General features: G+C 43.2%; 1 pseudogene; it reads right to left on the bottom strand.

Moving 5' to 3' along the window:
- Positions 1 to 1,972: 1,972 nt before the first annotated feature.
- LOC101705537 (cell division control protein 42 homolog pseudogene) lies at positions 1,973 to 2,577 on the bottom strand (annotated as a pseudogene).
- Positions 2,578 to 11,108: the final 8,531 nt, after the last annotated feature.

Raw genomic sequence — 11,108 nt, 5'->3', positions numbered from 1 at the left:
CTCTCTCTCTCTCTCTCTCTCTCTCTCTCTCTTCTGGGGATTGAACCCAGCACCTTCTCAATGAACTACATCCTCAACTTTTATTTTTGCTTTTAATTTTGAGATGAGGACTCACTAAGTCACTGAGTTGCCCATGCCTGAACTTGCAGTTCTCCTGCCTCAGCCTCCTTTAGTGCTGGGATTATAGCATGTGCCACTATGCTTGGCTCTTTTCTTTCTTGTATCATTTGCTTTGGGGAAATCAAGCTGCATGTTATGTAGCTCTGGGGAGACACCTACAGGTGAAGAGCTGAGAGCTGCTGACAGTTGAGAGTGACTGTTGAAGTTGACACTGTAGTCCCAGCTCAGAGGTTTGAACCTCAGAGCCAGAACTACTCTCTGTGCCACTCCTGAAGTTCTCGCCCTCCAACTCTGTGTCACAGGCTAAATGTTTATATTTTAAGCTGCCAAGTATTAGGAAAATTTATTACATAGTAAAAGATAATTCCCTGCCTTATGGCATGGTTTCTTGTGTAAAATAATCTGGCTACCAATTGTCATCCTCTTGCCATTTTCCCTAGTAAAAAAGAAATTATCTTTTTGTGTGTGTGTGTGAAGGGCTTTTGTTTAATACATCTGAAAAGAATGCATATACAAAGATTGAGACATGAGAAAGCATTGGTTCAACACTAATGTAATCTACAAGTATTAGGATTTTGGGGAAGGTGAAAAAAATTACCTAAACATTTTAAAACTTGGAATCTGTAACAAAAATAAGCTGATAAAATCCCTATTAACATTTACTAAAACAGTCTTCATAAGACTCCTTGTATGATCTTTATTAAACTAGAGAGCCTCAACCGGTTGCTATAGGGTTCCTCATATGCAAAACAGAAATAAGGGGATTTCCCTAGCTGGTCCTCATGTTGGTAAGTGTTCTTCCCCGCCCCCACCCACCCCCAGCTTCTTAATGAAGCAGGCCTGCATCCTCATAACCTGAAAGAGGATGCCAGTTATCCCCCAGGCATCTGTCTTGTAGCACCACCCCTAATATTTCCTCTGTGTGTAAGATTTTCAGCTGGGTTCTAGGAACACCAAACACCACTGAGTTGCAAACCTATGCTAAGCATATAAGACAATGACTGACAGAGGGAAAATTTTTTAATTACAAACTCAATCCATTTGGTGTATTTCAAAAGATGCAATAGTTTTCTTAATTTATCAGTGAAAGAAGTTAAAATTCACTTCAAAAAAGAAATTAGCAAATGGCAAACAAATTTCCTTGAAAGTCACAGTCACATATAGAGTGCATCCTAGAAAAGAGGAGGGGCAAGACAGCTTCCACCCACTTTCATGAGTTTCATCAAATACTGATCTACTCGAGAGTGTAGAGAAAAAAGGCAACTTTCAAAAAAGAGTATATTATTAAATGAGGCATTTACTATACTCCTTCCTAAGAGCACCAGGTAGGGAACACGTTTTTCTAAACTAGATCTAGGAAGTAGAATGTGGAATCAATCCGTTGTTCTCCCCTAAGGGCTTTCCACTGGTTAATGAACTAAAAGAACAAGACTAAAAAACCCATACACACACTCCCCCCCAAAAAAAAGAAAGGAAAGAAAATACTAAGATGTCCCAGATTACTCTCAAGTGGAACCAGGGAGCAGCTTCAACAATTCAAATTAGTCTGTTAGAGTCATCACAAGCATGCCTTACTTTTTAAACAACAACAAAAAAAGTTTTTTTGAAACAACAAAGCAAAAACTAGTACTGATCACTTTTCTGACAATCACAATTACTCAAAATTAACTAGTACTGGGAGGGGTGGGGGGCATACCTATTGGCCTTGTCTCACATGAGTGCATGTGGGTAGGTGAAGGGCATTTGTCATTATTGCAGAAATGAATTTTAATTTTTAATCTTTAGTTTTATTTAAACATTGCTTTTAGTATGATGCCAACACCAGCTGTGTAGAAAGGGATCTGGAGAGATGTTCATAGCAGCACACACCTGCGGCTCTTCTTCGGTTCTGGAGGTTCCAGGGCAGCCAATATTGCTTCATCAAACACATTCTTTAGGCCTTTCTGTGTGAGTGTAGAACACTCCACATACTTGACAGCCTTCAGATCTCGGGGCAGCTTTTCAGCAGTCTCTGGAGTGATAGGTTTCTGTTTGTTCTTGGCAAGTTTCTCAATAGTAGAGGGGTCATCTCTGAGATCAATTTGGGTCCCAACAAGCAAGAAAGGAGTCTTTGGACAGTGGTGAGTTATCTCAGGCACCCACTTTTCTTTCACATTTTCAAATGAGGATGGAGAGACCACTGAAAAACAGACTAGAAATACATCTGTTTGTGGATAACTCAATGGTCATAGTCTGTCATAATCCTCTTGTCCTGCAGTATCAAAAAGCCCAAGAGTATATGGCTCTCCACCAATCATAACTGTGACTGCATGGTTGTTAAAAAACGGTTGGTACATATTCAGATGGAAATTTGTTTGTTGTATAAGATATCAGGAGACATGTTTTACCAACAGCACCATTGCCCACAACAACGCATTTAATTGTCTGCATTGTGGAAATAGTTTAAATATTTCAAATTTGTTGACCTCAGCTTCTCTGCTGGGGCATTGGCAGCGGTGTGCGGGGTCTCCCTGGCTGCCAGACGGGGCCAAAAGAAATTATCTTGAAGTGTACATGACAGCTCAGGGCCTCTATAATGTCCAACCATCTCTGCAATTAACAGTTACTAACAATGTATTCCAGTGTGGTTTTAACATAAGGCCAGAAATTCAGGACTACTGTTGTTAAGAAGGGCAACCTGAAAGGCTTAATTTCTGGAAGGATGACCTGATCAACTGCCAGGGCCTGACCCTATGACTTTCATCCTTATCAGTCCTTTGGCCAAGTGTTAGCAAGTGAGGTGCCTCTTTCAGTGATTCTCACATTGAGTGGGAAGAGGGAGGCAAAGTCAATACCCCAAGCAGGTTTATTGTGAAGCTGTGCAAGAACTGAGAAGGTGTCTTGTCTCATACAGATAAGAGGCTTTTTTATAGCATTTTTTGGTGGGCTTTTGAGGGGATGGGTCAGAGAAACAGTGGGCTCATGGCCTACTGGTGTGTCCTCTGTGACCTAAGTAAAACAAGACCTACGTTTCTCTAAGATGGCATCTGGGCTGTCCCTGTTCCTCTATCATTCCTGACTTTAAAGGGGTATAGGAAAGGGGGCTGTCATTCTTTTCTTGGTTACTTGCTTACTGCTGAGAGGGGGAAATGAAGGTTTTGTATTTTGATGTTTTGGAGAAGGAAGGCTGTTCGGGGGTGTTCTTGAGAGTAGTTGCTGGGGAGATGGCTACTATTTGTTCCTGAAAAAATCTTTAGAATAGATTAATTACACAGGGGAGAAAAAGGAGGAAAAGAATAATAAGCATTAAGGGAACCAGGAGGAGTAAGAGCCAATGAAGAGAAAGGGAAAAGAGATCACTGACAGAAGCTTGAAGGAGTTTGAAAGCCTGTTCATGAAGGCACTTTACCCTATCTCTGATGAGACCGGATTTGTTGGTGTGGCAGCACTGTTCTTGGAGTAGAGCACAAATGCTGGCCTGGGAAGCTGTCAGGAGACGAAGGCCTCTGCAGTTTTGGAGAACAGTTGAAGCCAGAGAGTCACTTGATCTTGCAAGTGTCCCAGTTGGTTGGAGACTTCTTTGAGTTCCTTGGTGAGTTCTTTTTTTTGGTACCAGGGATCAAACTTGGGTCCTTGGGCTTGTGAGGCAGGCAATGGAACCACTGAGCTAAATCCCCAGCCTCAGTGAGTTCTTTTGACAGCCTGGTGAATTCTGAAAGAGTCTCCCAGGGCTCTGATCCCCATTTCAGTTCCTATGGTTATTCCTAGGGTGGTCATTAAGGGGACCAGTTGTATGGTACATTGTGGCTTGACATGGGTTATGGAGGAGATAGGGATGGGTAGATTGGATGTTGCTAAGGAAAGGGTGGGAGTGAAAAGGCCTAATGTACAGGTTGCAGTCCAGTGGGTAGGTAGCCAAATGTATGCCTTGTCTGCACACACCCCGAAGATGTCTGTCTCTAGGGAAATCCATGCATGAGATCAAATCAGGACAGGAAGATGTCTGGGGGCATGTTAGGAGTAAATGTCAGACTGCCTTGAATTTGTGCCACATGTAGAAAGAGGAACTAAAAGTTGCAGGTGTTGGGGAGGAAATGGGTGGGGCTGGTTGTAATATTGCAGGACCCTCTTGGCTAAGAGTGGCAAATTTTTGGTTTAGGAAGACTCTGCTGTCAGGCAGGCATATTGAGGTGTTTGCATTTGGGGGGGCACCTCCATGGGCTAGGAGAGTGTCTTTCAGAGGGTCCTTACCCCTGTCTTGACAATATTCAGATATGACAGCATTTAGGCTGCCCTGCAATGAAGTGGACCCAGGTACTGGTAATAGAGTTCCAAGATGGTTAAAGTTGTAGTGGTCAGAAGGTGGGAGGAGATAGATAGTAGGTTTGCAGAGGGAGGAGTCTAAAGAGCCAACTGGGGTAAAGTGATCTTGTTTGGTTTGAGAAATGCACAGAGAGCAGGTTGGGTTAGATGGAGTCCATTTTGGCAGGGACTGGTTGTGGCCTACTGCAGCAGTTGGTGAGCCTTTAAGGCCTTGTATAATACCCTTTAGTGCCCCTGGGAGTCTGATGTCAGATCCTCCAGCTAGGGCTATGCCCCTGGGACTGGCAGTCTCCATAGAGTGTAGCCCTGCAGAAGTGTTTATCCATGTTCCAAGGGGAGCAGGGAGTACTGAATCTGCTATCTGGGAAAGATGAAGGCAGACCCAGAAGGGTGGTTGGATGGTTCCATTAAAGATTTGGATATTTTAGCCATGTGGGAGTGTCTGACAGAGATATCTAGGAAGAATCTGTGTTGTGGGGTTAGGGGTTAAAAGAATGAGTAATATTGAGCCAGAAAGGATTGGAGCAGGAGAACACAGGAAGTAATTGTGGTGATTTGTCCTGGAGAGAAGTCTGAGAGGTTTCCCTGTAGCCATAGGTCTTGGATTATGGTGTCTAGGGAGTCAGAGGGCAAATAATGGGGAGATTCTTCTATTAGGATGGTCAAGAAATGGGCAAAGTTATGAAGAGAGAGACTCAGGAATGTCTAGCTGTGTCTTCAATCTCTTCAGTCACAGGAGGCAGCTTGGTAATCCTCAGGGACATGGGTTCATGTGCACTGGAAAAGGTGAGCCTTTTATAGACAAGAAAAGTGGATCCAGGAGGAATGATCTTATAATTTTGCTGCTGTTGGGGTGGTCAGGATTACTTGAAAGAGCCTTGTCCATTTCGGTTTTGATCCCTGAGAGGGGTTGTGGGGGGGCTTTATATATAGCCAGTCTCTAGGTTGTAGGGATGGAGGGGGGGAGGATATCTAGGCTGTTGGAGGGTTTTGGAAGGGTGTAGTCAGCATAGTTCCAAATGAGGCCACTGTGGCAGCACCCACCCGCGCCTGCATCTGGGTCTTCGCACGCTGCTCTCCATGTGCGGTGGCCAGAAGCAGCAGGTGTGAGGGATGTGCCATCTTTGCGGCGGAGACAGAGGCGACAAAGGTCAGTCTTTGTGACTCTGAGATTACCATGGCTGCAGGAGTCATGCCTTACAGTGAACAGCCATATTCCACATTGGTGAGAAACAGTGGGTGTGCTGCAAACATGGAAGAAACTGTATGGAATCAACACTACCTTGCTCTGTAGGAAAAAAGAAAACACTTCTGCACCCTTTGCTCTGCTGGAAGCTGAAGCGTGCTTGGCCCCTGTGCAGTAGTGCGTAGAATTCTAGCTTTTTTTCCTCCTTTCTCTGTATATTGGACTCAGATTACACTGTGTCTCTATGTGAATATGGATAGTGAGCATTTCTAAACATACACCTGCTTACTTTCTCTTGTTTAAAAAAAGAAAAAAAGAAACTTCAAAAATAGGGTAGAGAAGGTCAGGAAAGGGTGGGTTTGAGATGTTTGGGTGAGTTAAACGGGCATTTGACAACATGGCTTCTCCTTTGGCATGTTTAATTGTGACATTAGTGGACATCCTTGCAGTTTAAAATGAGTTTTAAAATAAAATTCTCACCTAATGATGTCTTTAGCTCTGCCACTCGATGGGAGAATCGGCAGAACCTGTAGGGTCTTATTTGGAATTGACATTCTCTATTGTAATTTTGTTGGTTTATTTTAAAATTATTTTTTCCCCCACTGGAAAGGAAAAGGTGATGCAGAGTTTTAAATGTTCAAAGTGTACAATTTGCTTTGTTACAATAAAACTACATGTATACACACACACACACACACACACACACAAAACTTATGGAAAACCATGAATAGAAGGGAAATTCTTTAATCTGATAAAGAACATTCACCAAAACACTAAATTTAACTTCTTTATTAGCAGTAGTTTGAATGCTTCCCTACTCAGATCAGAAACAATACATATCTACTTTCAGTGCTTATATTTGGCATTGGAAGTCCTAGGCAGCATAGTAAAAGAACAAATCAGAGACGTCTCAATTGCAAAGAGATAAAACTGTATTCACAGATGACAAACACATCTATGCAGAAAATAAAATCTACAGAGATATTCCTCATTTATGTGATATCAGCAAACAAGCTCAGGTCAATACAGGTCAAAAATCAATTGGCTCACCGGCCTGCCGGTCCTGCCGCTGCCTTAGGTGCACACTGGCCACAGTGGCCGCGGTGAGCAGCACGGAGAGGCCCAGCGCCACCTTGGAAGCCCGTGACATGCCTTGCCACCGCGTTCCCGCCCGCCGAGGTCACCGAGCATGCGCAGAGGCCACCAAACATGATCGCTGGAGCGCAGAGCTGCCGTCCCCGGCAGCACCAGGTGCTAGCCGAACCCGAGTTCCCTGCCTACCCCTCAGGAGGAGGGGTGCCTCCGAATCGGGTCCTAAAGCGCTTCTCCTGGGAGCTGACCCTGCATCCTGTCCCATCCGCACCTCAACACCTTGAGGATGAAGACTGCAAATTCACGCCCATCCTGGGCATTTTACTGACTTAGCAAAACCCTGCCTCAGGACAAAAAAAATTTTTTTAAAGGGCTGGTGGTGTAGCTTAATGAGAAGACCCTGGGCTCAACCACTATTATTGAGGGAGGAAGAGGAGATAGAAATCCTTCTAGCTGAAAAGCAGGCTGCTGGAGATGGGTCTCACTATGTTGCCCAGGCTGACCTCTTAACTCCTGGACTCAAGGGATCCTCCTGCCTCAGCCTCCCAAGTTCCCTAGTGCTGGGATTACAGGAGCACACCACTGCGCCCCTCGCCTGTGTACTTCGCCCTCTTCGGTCCTGGGATGGATGCCAGCGCCTTGCACGTGTCATGCAAGCTTCCACCACTGAGCTATGCTCCCAGCCCCCTTCCATGCCACCTTCTAGAGATGCTTTCCTACCCTTGGAGCCTAAATTTCCAGGCCAGTAATGCAGAATTCCTCGTGCTGTTACCTGGAAAATCAATGATAGGTGGAAGCGGTATGTGCAGGGTGTCACCATGAGCATAAATGGTACGAGGCGAATATTACTCTTAGGAAATGTAATTAAATGAAAAGATACCTTTTCCAAGTGTCATTCCATCCTCAGCATTTTTTTTTCATCCTGGGGAGAATGAGTCATTGAGTTGGAAAACAAGAGTTCTAGCCCTAATGAACCTTGAAATGAGAAGGAATCAGGGCATTTCTCTACAAAATAACGATTATAGTAGACTGCTTTTTACTTGTGGTAGACACCAGGTATTTTCATCGCTGTACAGCAGTGACCTTCCACAGAGACGTGAGGCTTTAGAATGTACATCAAGGAGTTATAGGGCCTTTTCCTTCTATGACTAATTTTTCAACTTGTCTTCTTGAAATGTATTCTACTTTTTTAAAAAAAAATTGGCTCATATATGAGTATCAAACAATTGAAAAATGAAGCTAATAAAATAGGATCATTTATAGTAGTATTTTTGAGTGCAGTATTTTGGGGTAAATTTTAAAAGATACATGCAGACCTATATACAGAACACTGTAAAATTTGCTGAGAGAAATAAAAGAAAACCTGAATAAATGGAGAGACCTACTGGAGTCATGGATTAAAGGACTGCTAGGGCCTATATGTGGCCCCCCAAGGTTCATGTGTCCATACTTGCTCACCAAAGTGATAGTATCAAGTGGTGGGACCAGTCGGAGGTGATTGAGTTGTGAAGACAGAGCCCTGGAAGACGGAACTAGGACCTTACAAAAGGGCTTGAGGGAACAGTGACAAATTAGAAAGGAAACTAAAGTTAACATTTAATTGTAGCAGATTGAATATGTTGCTGCTAAGATCAGAAACAAGACAGTATCTACTTTCAGTGCTTATATTCAACATTGTGTTGGAAGTCTTCGACTGCAGGAGGACAGAGCATGTGTCACATTTGCTTTTCTTTCTCCCTTCAGAGGACACAGCATACAAGACATCATCTTGGAAGCAACAAGATCAGCCCTGACCAAACACCAGACCCACTGTTGCTTTGATCTTGGACTTCTGGCCCCCAGAACCATGAGATACAAATTTCTGTTCTTTATAAATACCCCAGTATTTTGTTATAGCCACATTAACAGACTAAGACTCCATACTGTCACATTGTCAGTTTGCTCCAAGTTGTTCTGTAGATTCCATATAGGCCAATAAAAGCCTTTATGTGGCTTTATGTGGACACTGACAAGCTGATTCCAAAATTGTGAATGAGACTAAGGACTTAAAATAACAAAAAAATTTTTTAAAGAAATGAATGTTACTCAACTTAAAGAGTTGGCCTAAAGTTGTAACAATAGGGACAGTGTGTTATTGGTATAAGGATAGACATATCAACCAATGGACCAGAAGAGAGTATATGTGTATATTTTTTCAAGTATAAATATATGCATATTTTATGAGGGAAAGGATACTCTTTTCAATAAATTATTTTTCTTTCAGTTCCAAATGAGATGCCTGAGGGTGTTCAGGAATTTGAAGAAGAGAAGGGTAGGTTTGAGTTGGAGGTGGGGAAAATGAAGACAATGAGAGGCCTCCTGAAAAGAATCTCAAAAGGGCTGAGCATAAGAGGTTTGTGGGGAAGATAACTTGAAAAGGGCTAAGGGTAGGAGTTTATTCCAGTCTGAGTGGACCTGGAGGGAAAACTTGGTTAGGCTCAATTTAAGGTGATTAGCCTTTTCCACCTTACCTGAGGCCTGGGCTTGATTTGGGATGTGGAACTTCCAGGTTATATTTAGGGAGGAGGCTACCTGTTGGATGATCTGTGAGGTAAATTCAGGTCCATTATTGATTTGGATCGAGGTTGGGAGTTCAACAAGGGGGATGATTTCAGTGAATAGGATGTGTGCTACTGTGGAGGATCTTTTGTTTGATGTAGGAAAGGCCTCTATTCATCCTGTGAAGGTATCAACTAGGACAAGGAGGTATCTTTGTTTTTTTTATGTGAGGCATGTGAGTGAAGTCTATTTTCCAGTCAATTCCAGGCAGGGATCTCCAAAATTGATGGATGGGGAAGGGAGGAGGTCTAAGGTTGCTCTGGGGATTGGTGGCTTGGGATATGGAGCATTGGGCAATCATTTTTTTTCAGAGAGATCCTAAAACTAGGGGTGAGATGTATTTGAGTCTGTAGGATTTGGAGCAGAGAGAATGATCTGACATGGAATTGGTGGAAGGAACTGGAACTTGAAAGATGAAAGGAATTTGTTTTGCAAGCTTTCAGAAAGGACTATTTTTTCATGGAGAAACCACCACTGTTCCTCTTGTCCATGTCCCCTGTTCTTTGAGTAGTTATTTCTTGGTGTGAGTAGAAAAATATAAGAGGGAACAGGAATTGGGGGATTGAGAGAGGGTTGGTAGCTGCCTGTTTTGCTACTCTATCAGCCTCATTATTTCCACAAATGATATGTTGGAGATATTTATCCTGTGAGTTAGGTCTTTGATGGGCCTTGCAATGAATAGCAGTGGTTCTGTGGGATAGAAGAGCCACCTCTAGAAGGTCTTGAATTTGGAGCCCATTTTGTATAGAGGTGTTTTTTTGAAGTTAGGAATCCTCTTTCATGCCAGATTTGGGCATTTGAGTGTAGGATATTATATGCATATTTAAAGTCTGTGTAAAAATTGATAGCTTTATCTTTTGTGAGAGTGAGAACTCTAGTGAGTGTGATGAGTTCTTCCTGCTGTGAAGCTGTCCTTGTGGGAAGGGCTGCTGCATTGATTACTTCTTGGAGAGAGTAGGAGGATTGGCTATTATGATAGCCTTCAATGATGGTATACCCTTCCTGGGAAGGTGTGGCCTTTCAAACACTTCTATCAATAAACCAGTTGAGAGACCTTGGGATAAACTCCAAGTTTATATGAAGCTCAGTCCACTCATGTTGGAAGTGGAATCTGGGGATTCAGGTATTGCCAGGGTTTAGGAAAGATGAGCAGCAGAAGGTAAACTGAGGGTTGTAGGAGCTGAAAGTGTAGGACTTGAACTCTGGCCAGAGAGAAAAGGGTTAAAGTATGGTGTCTGAGAAGGTTGGAGATGTTGTTGAAGAGTGTACCTGTAGGAGCTGGTGGAGAGTAATCTTTTGGGCCTTGGGGATAAGGAGTCCAGCTGACGCTAAGACCTGTAAACAGAGACACCAACCTTTTATTACAAGGTCGAGCTGTTTGGATAAAGAGGCAACAGGCTAGAAGGAGTCTCCAAATGGCTATGCAAGTAGCCCTAATGGTTGTCCTTTCTTGCTGACTAGAAAAAGAAATAAAGATTTATTAGGGTTGAGTAGGACCAAAGAGGGAGCCTTAAGGAGTGCTCATTTGAGGGCTCAAAGGAAATGGGAATTAAGTCTGTTTCTGGCACACTGTCTTGGGGATCTCCAGGGGAAGGCTCATAAAGGAGTTTTGCAATGAGTGGGAAATTTGGAATCCAAAGTCTAAAACAGCCAAGAAGCCGAAAGAAGGAAAGGACATTTTCTTTTGTGGTGGGAAAAGAAGATTGTTAATAGCCTATTTTTGGGAAGGGAATATGCAGTCAATGGTAAGGGTGAGCTGAAGGCTGAGGTAAGTGATCTCTTGCTGTACCAGCTAGGCTTTGTGTTCTGA

Source organism: Heterocephalus glaber, unplaced genomic scaffold (assembly GCF_053883595.1).
Source record: "Heterocephalus glaber isolate CG9 unplaced genomic scaffold, H.glaber_assembly_v1.0 deba00001481, whole genome shotgun sequence".
NCBI classification, from domain to species: Eukaryota; Metazoa; Chordata; class Mammalia; order Rodentia; family Bathyergidae; genus Heterocephalus; species Heterocephalus glaber.
The sequence above is the reverse complement of the archived record's forward strand: the minus strand, read 5'-3'. Positions and strand labels throughout refer to the sequence as shown.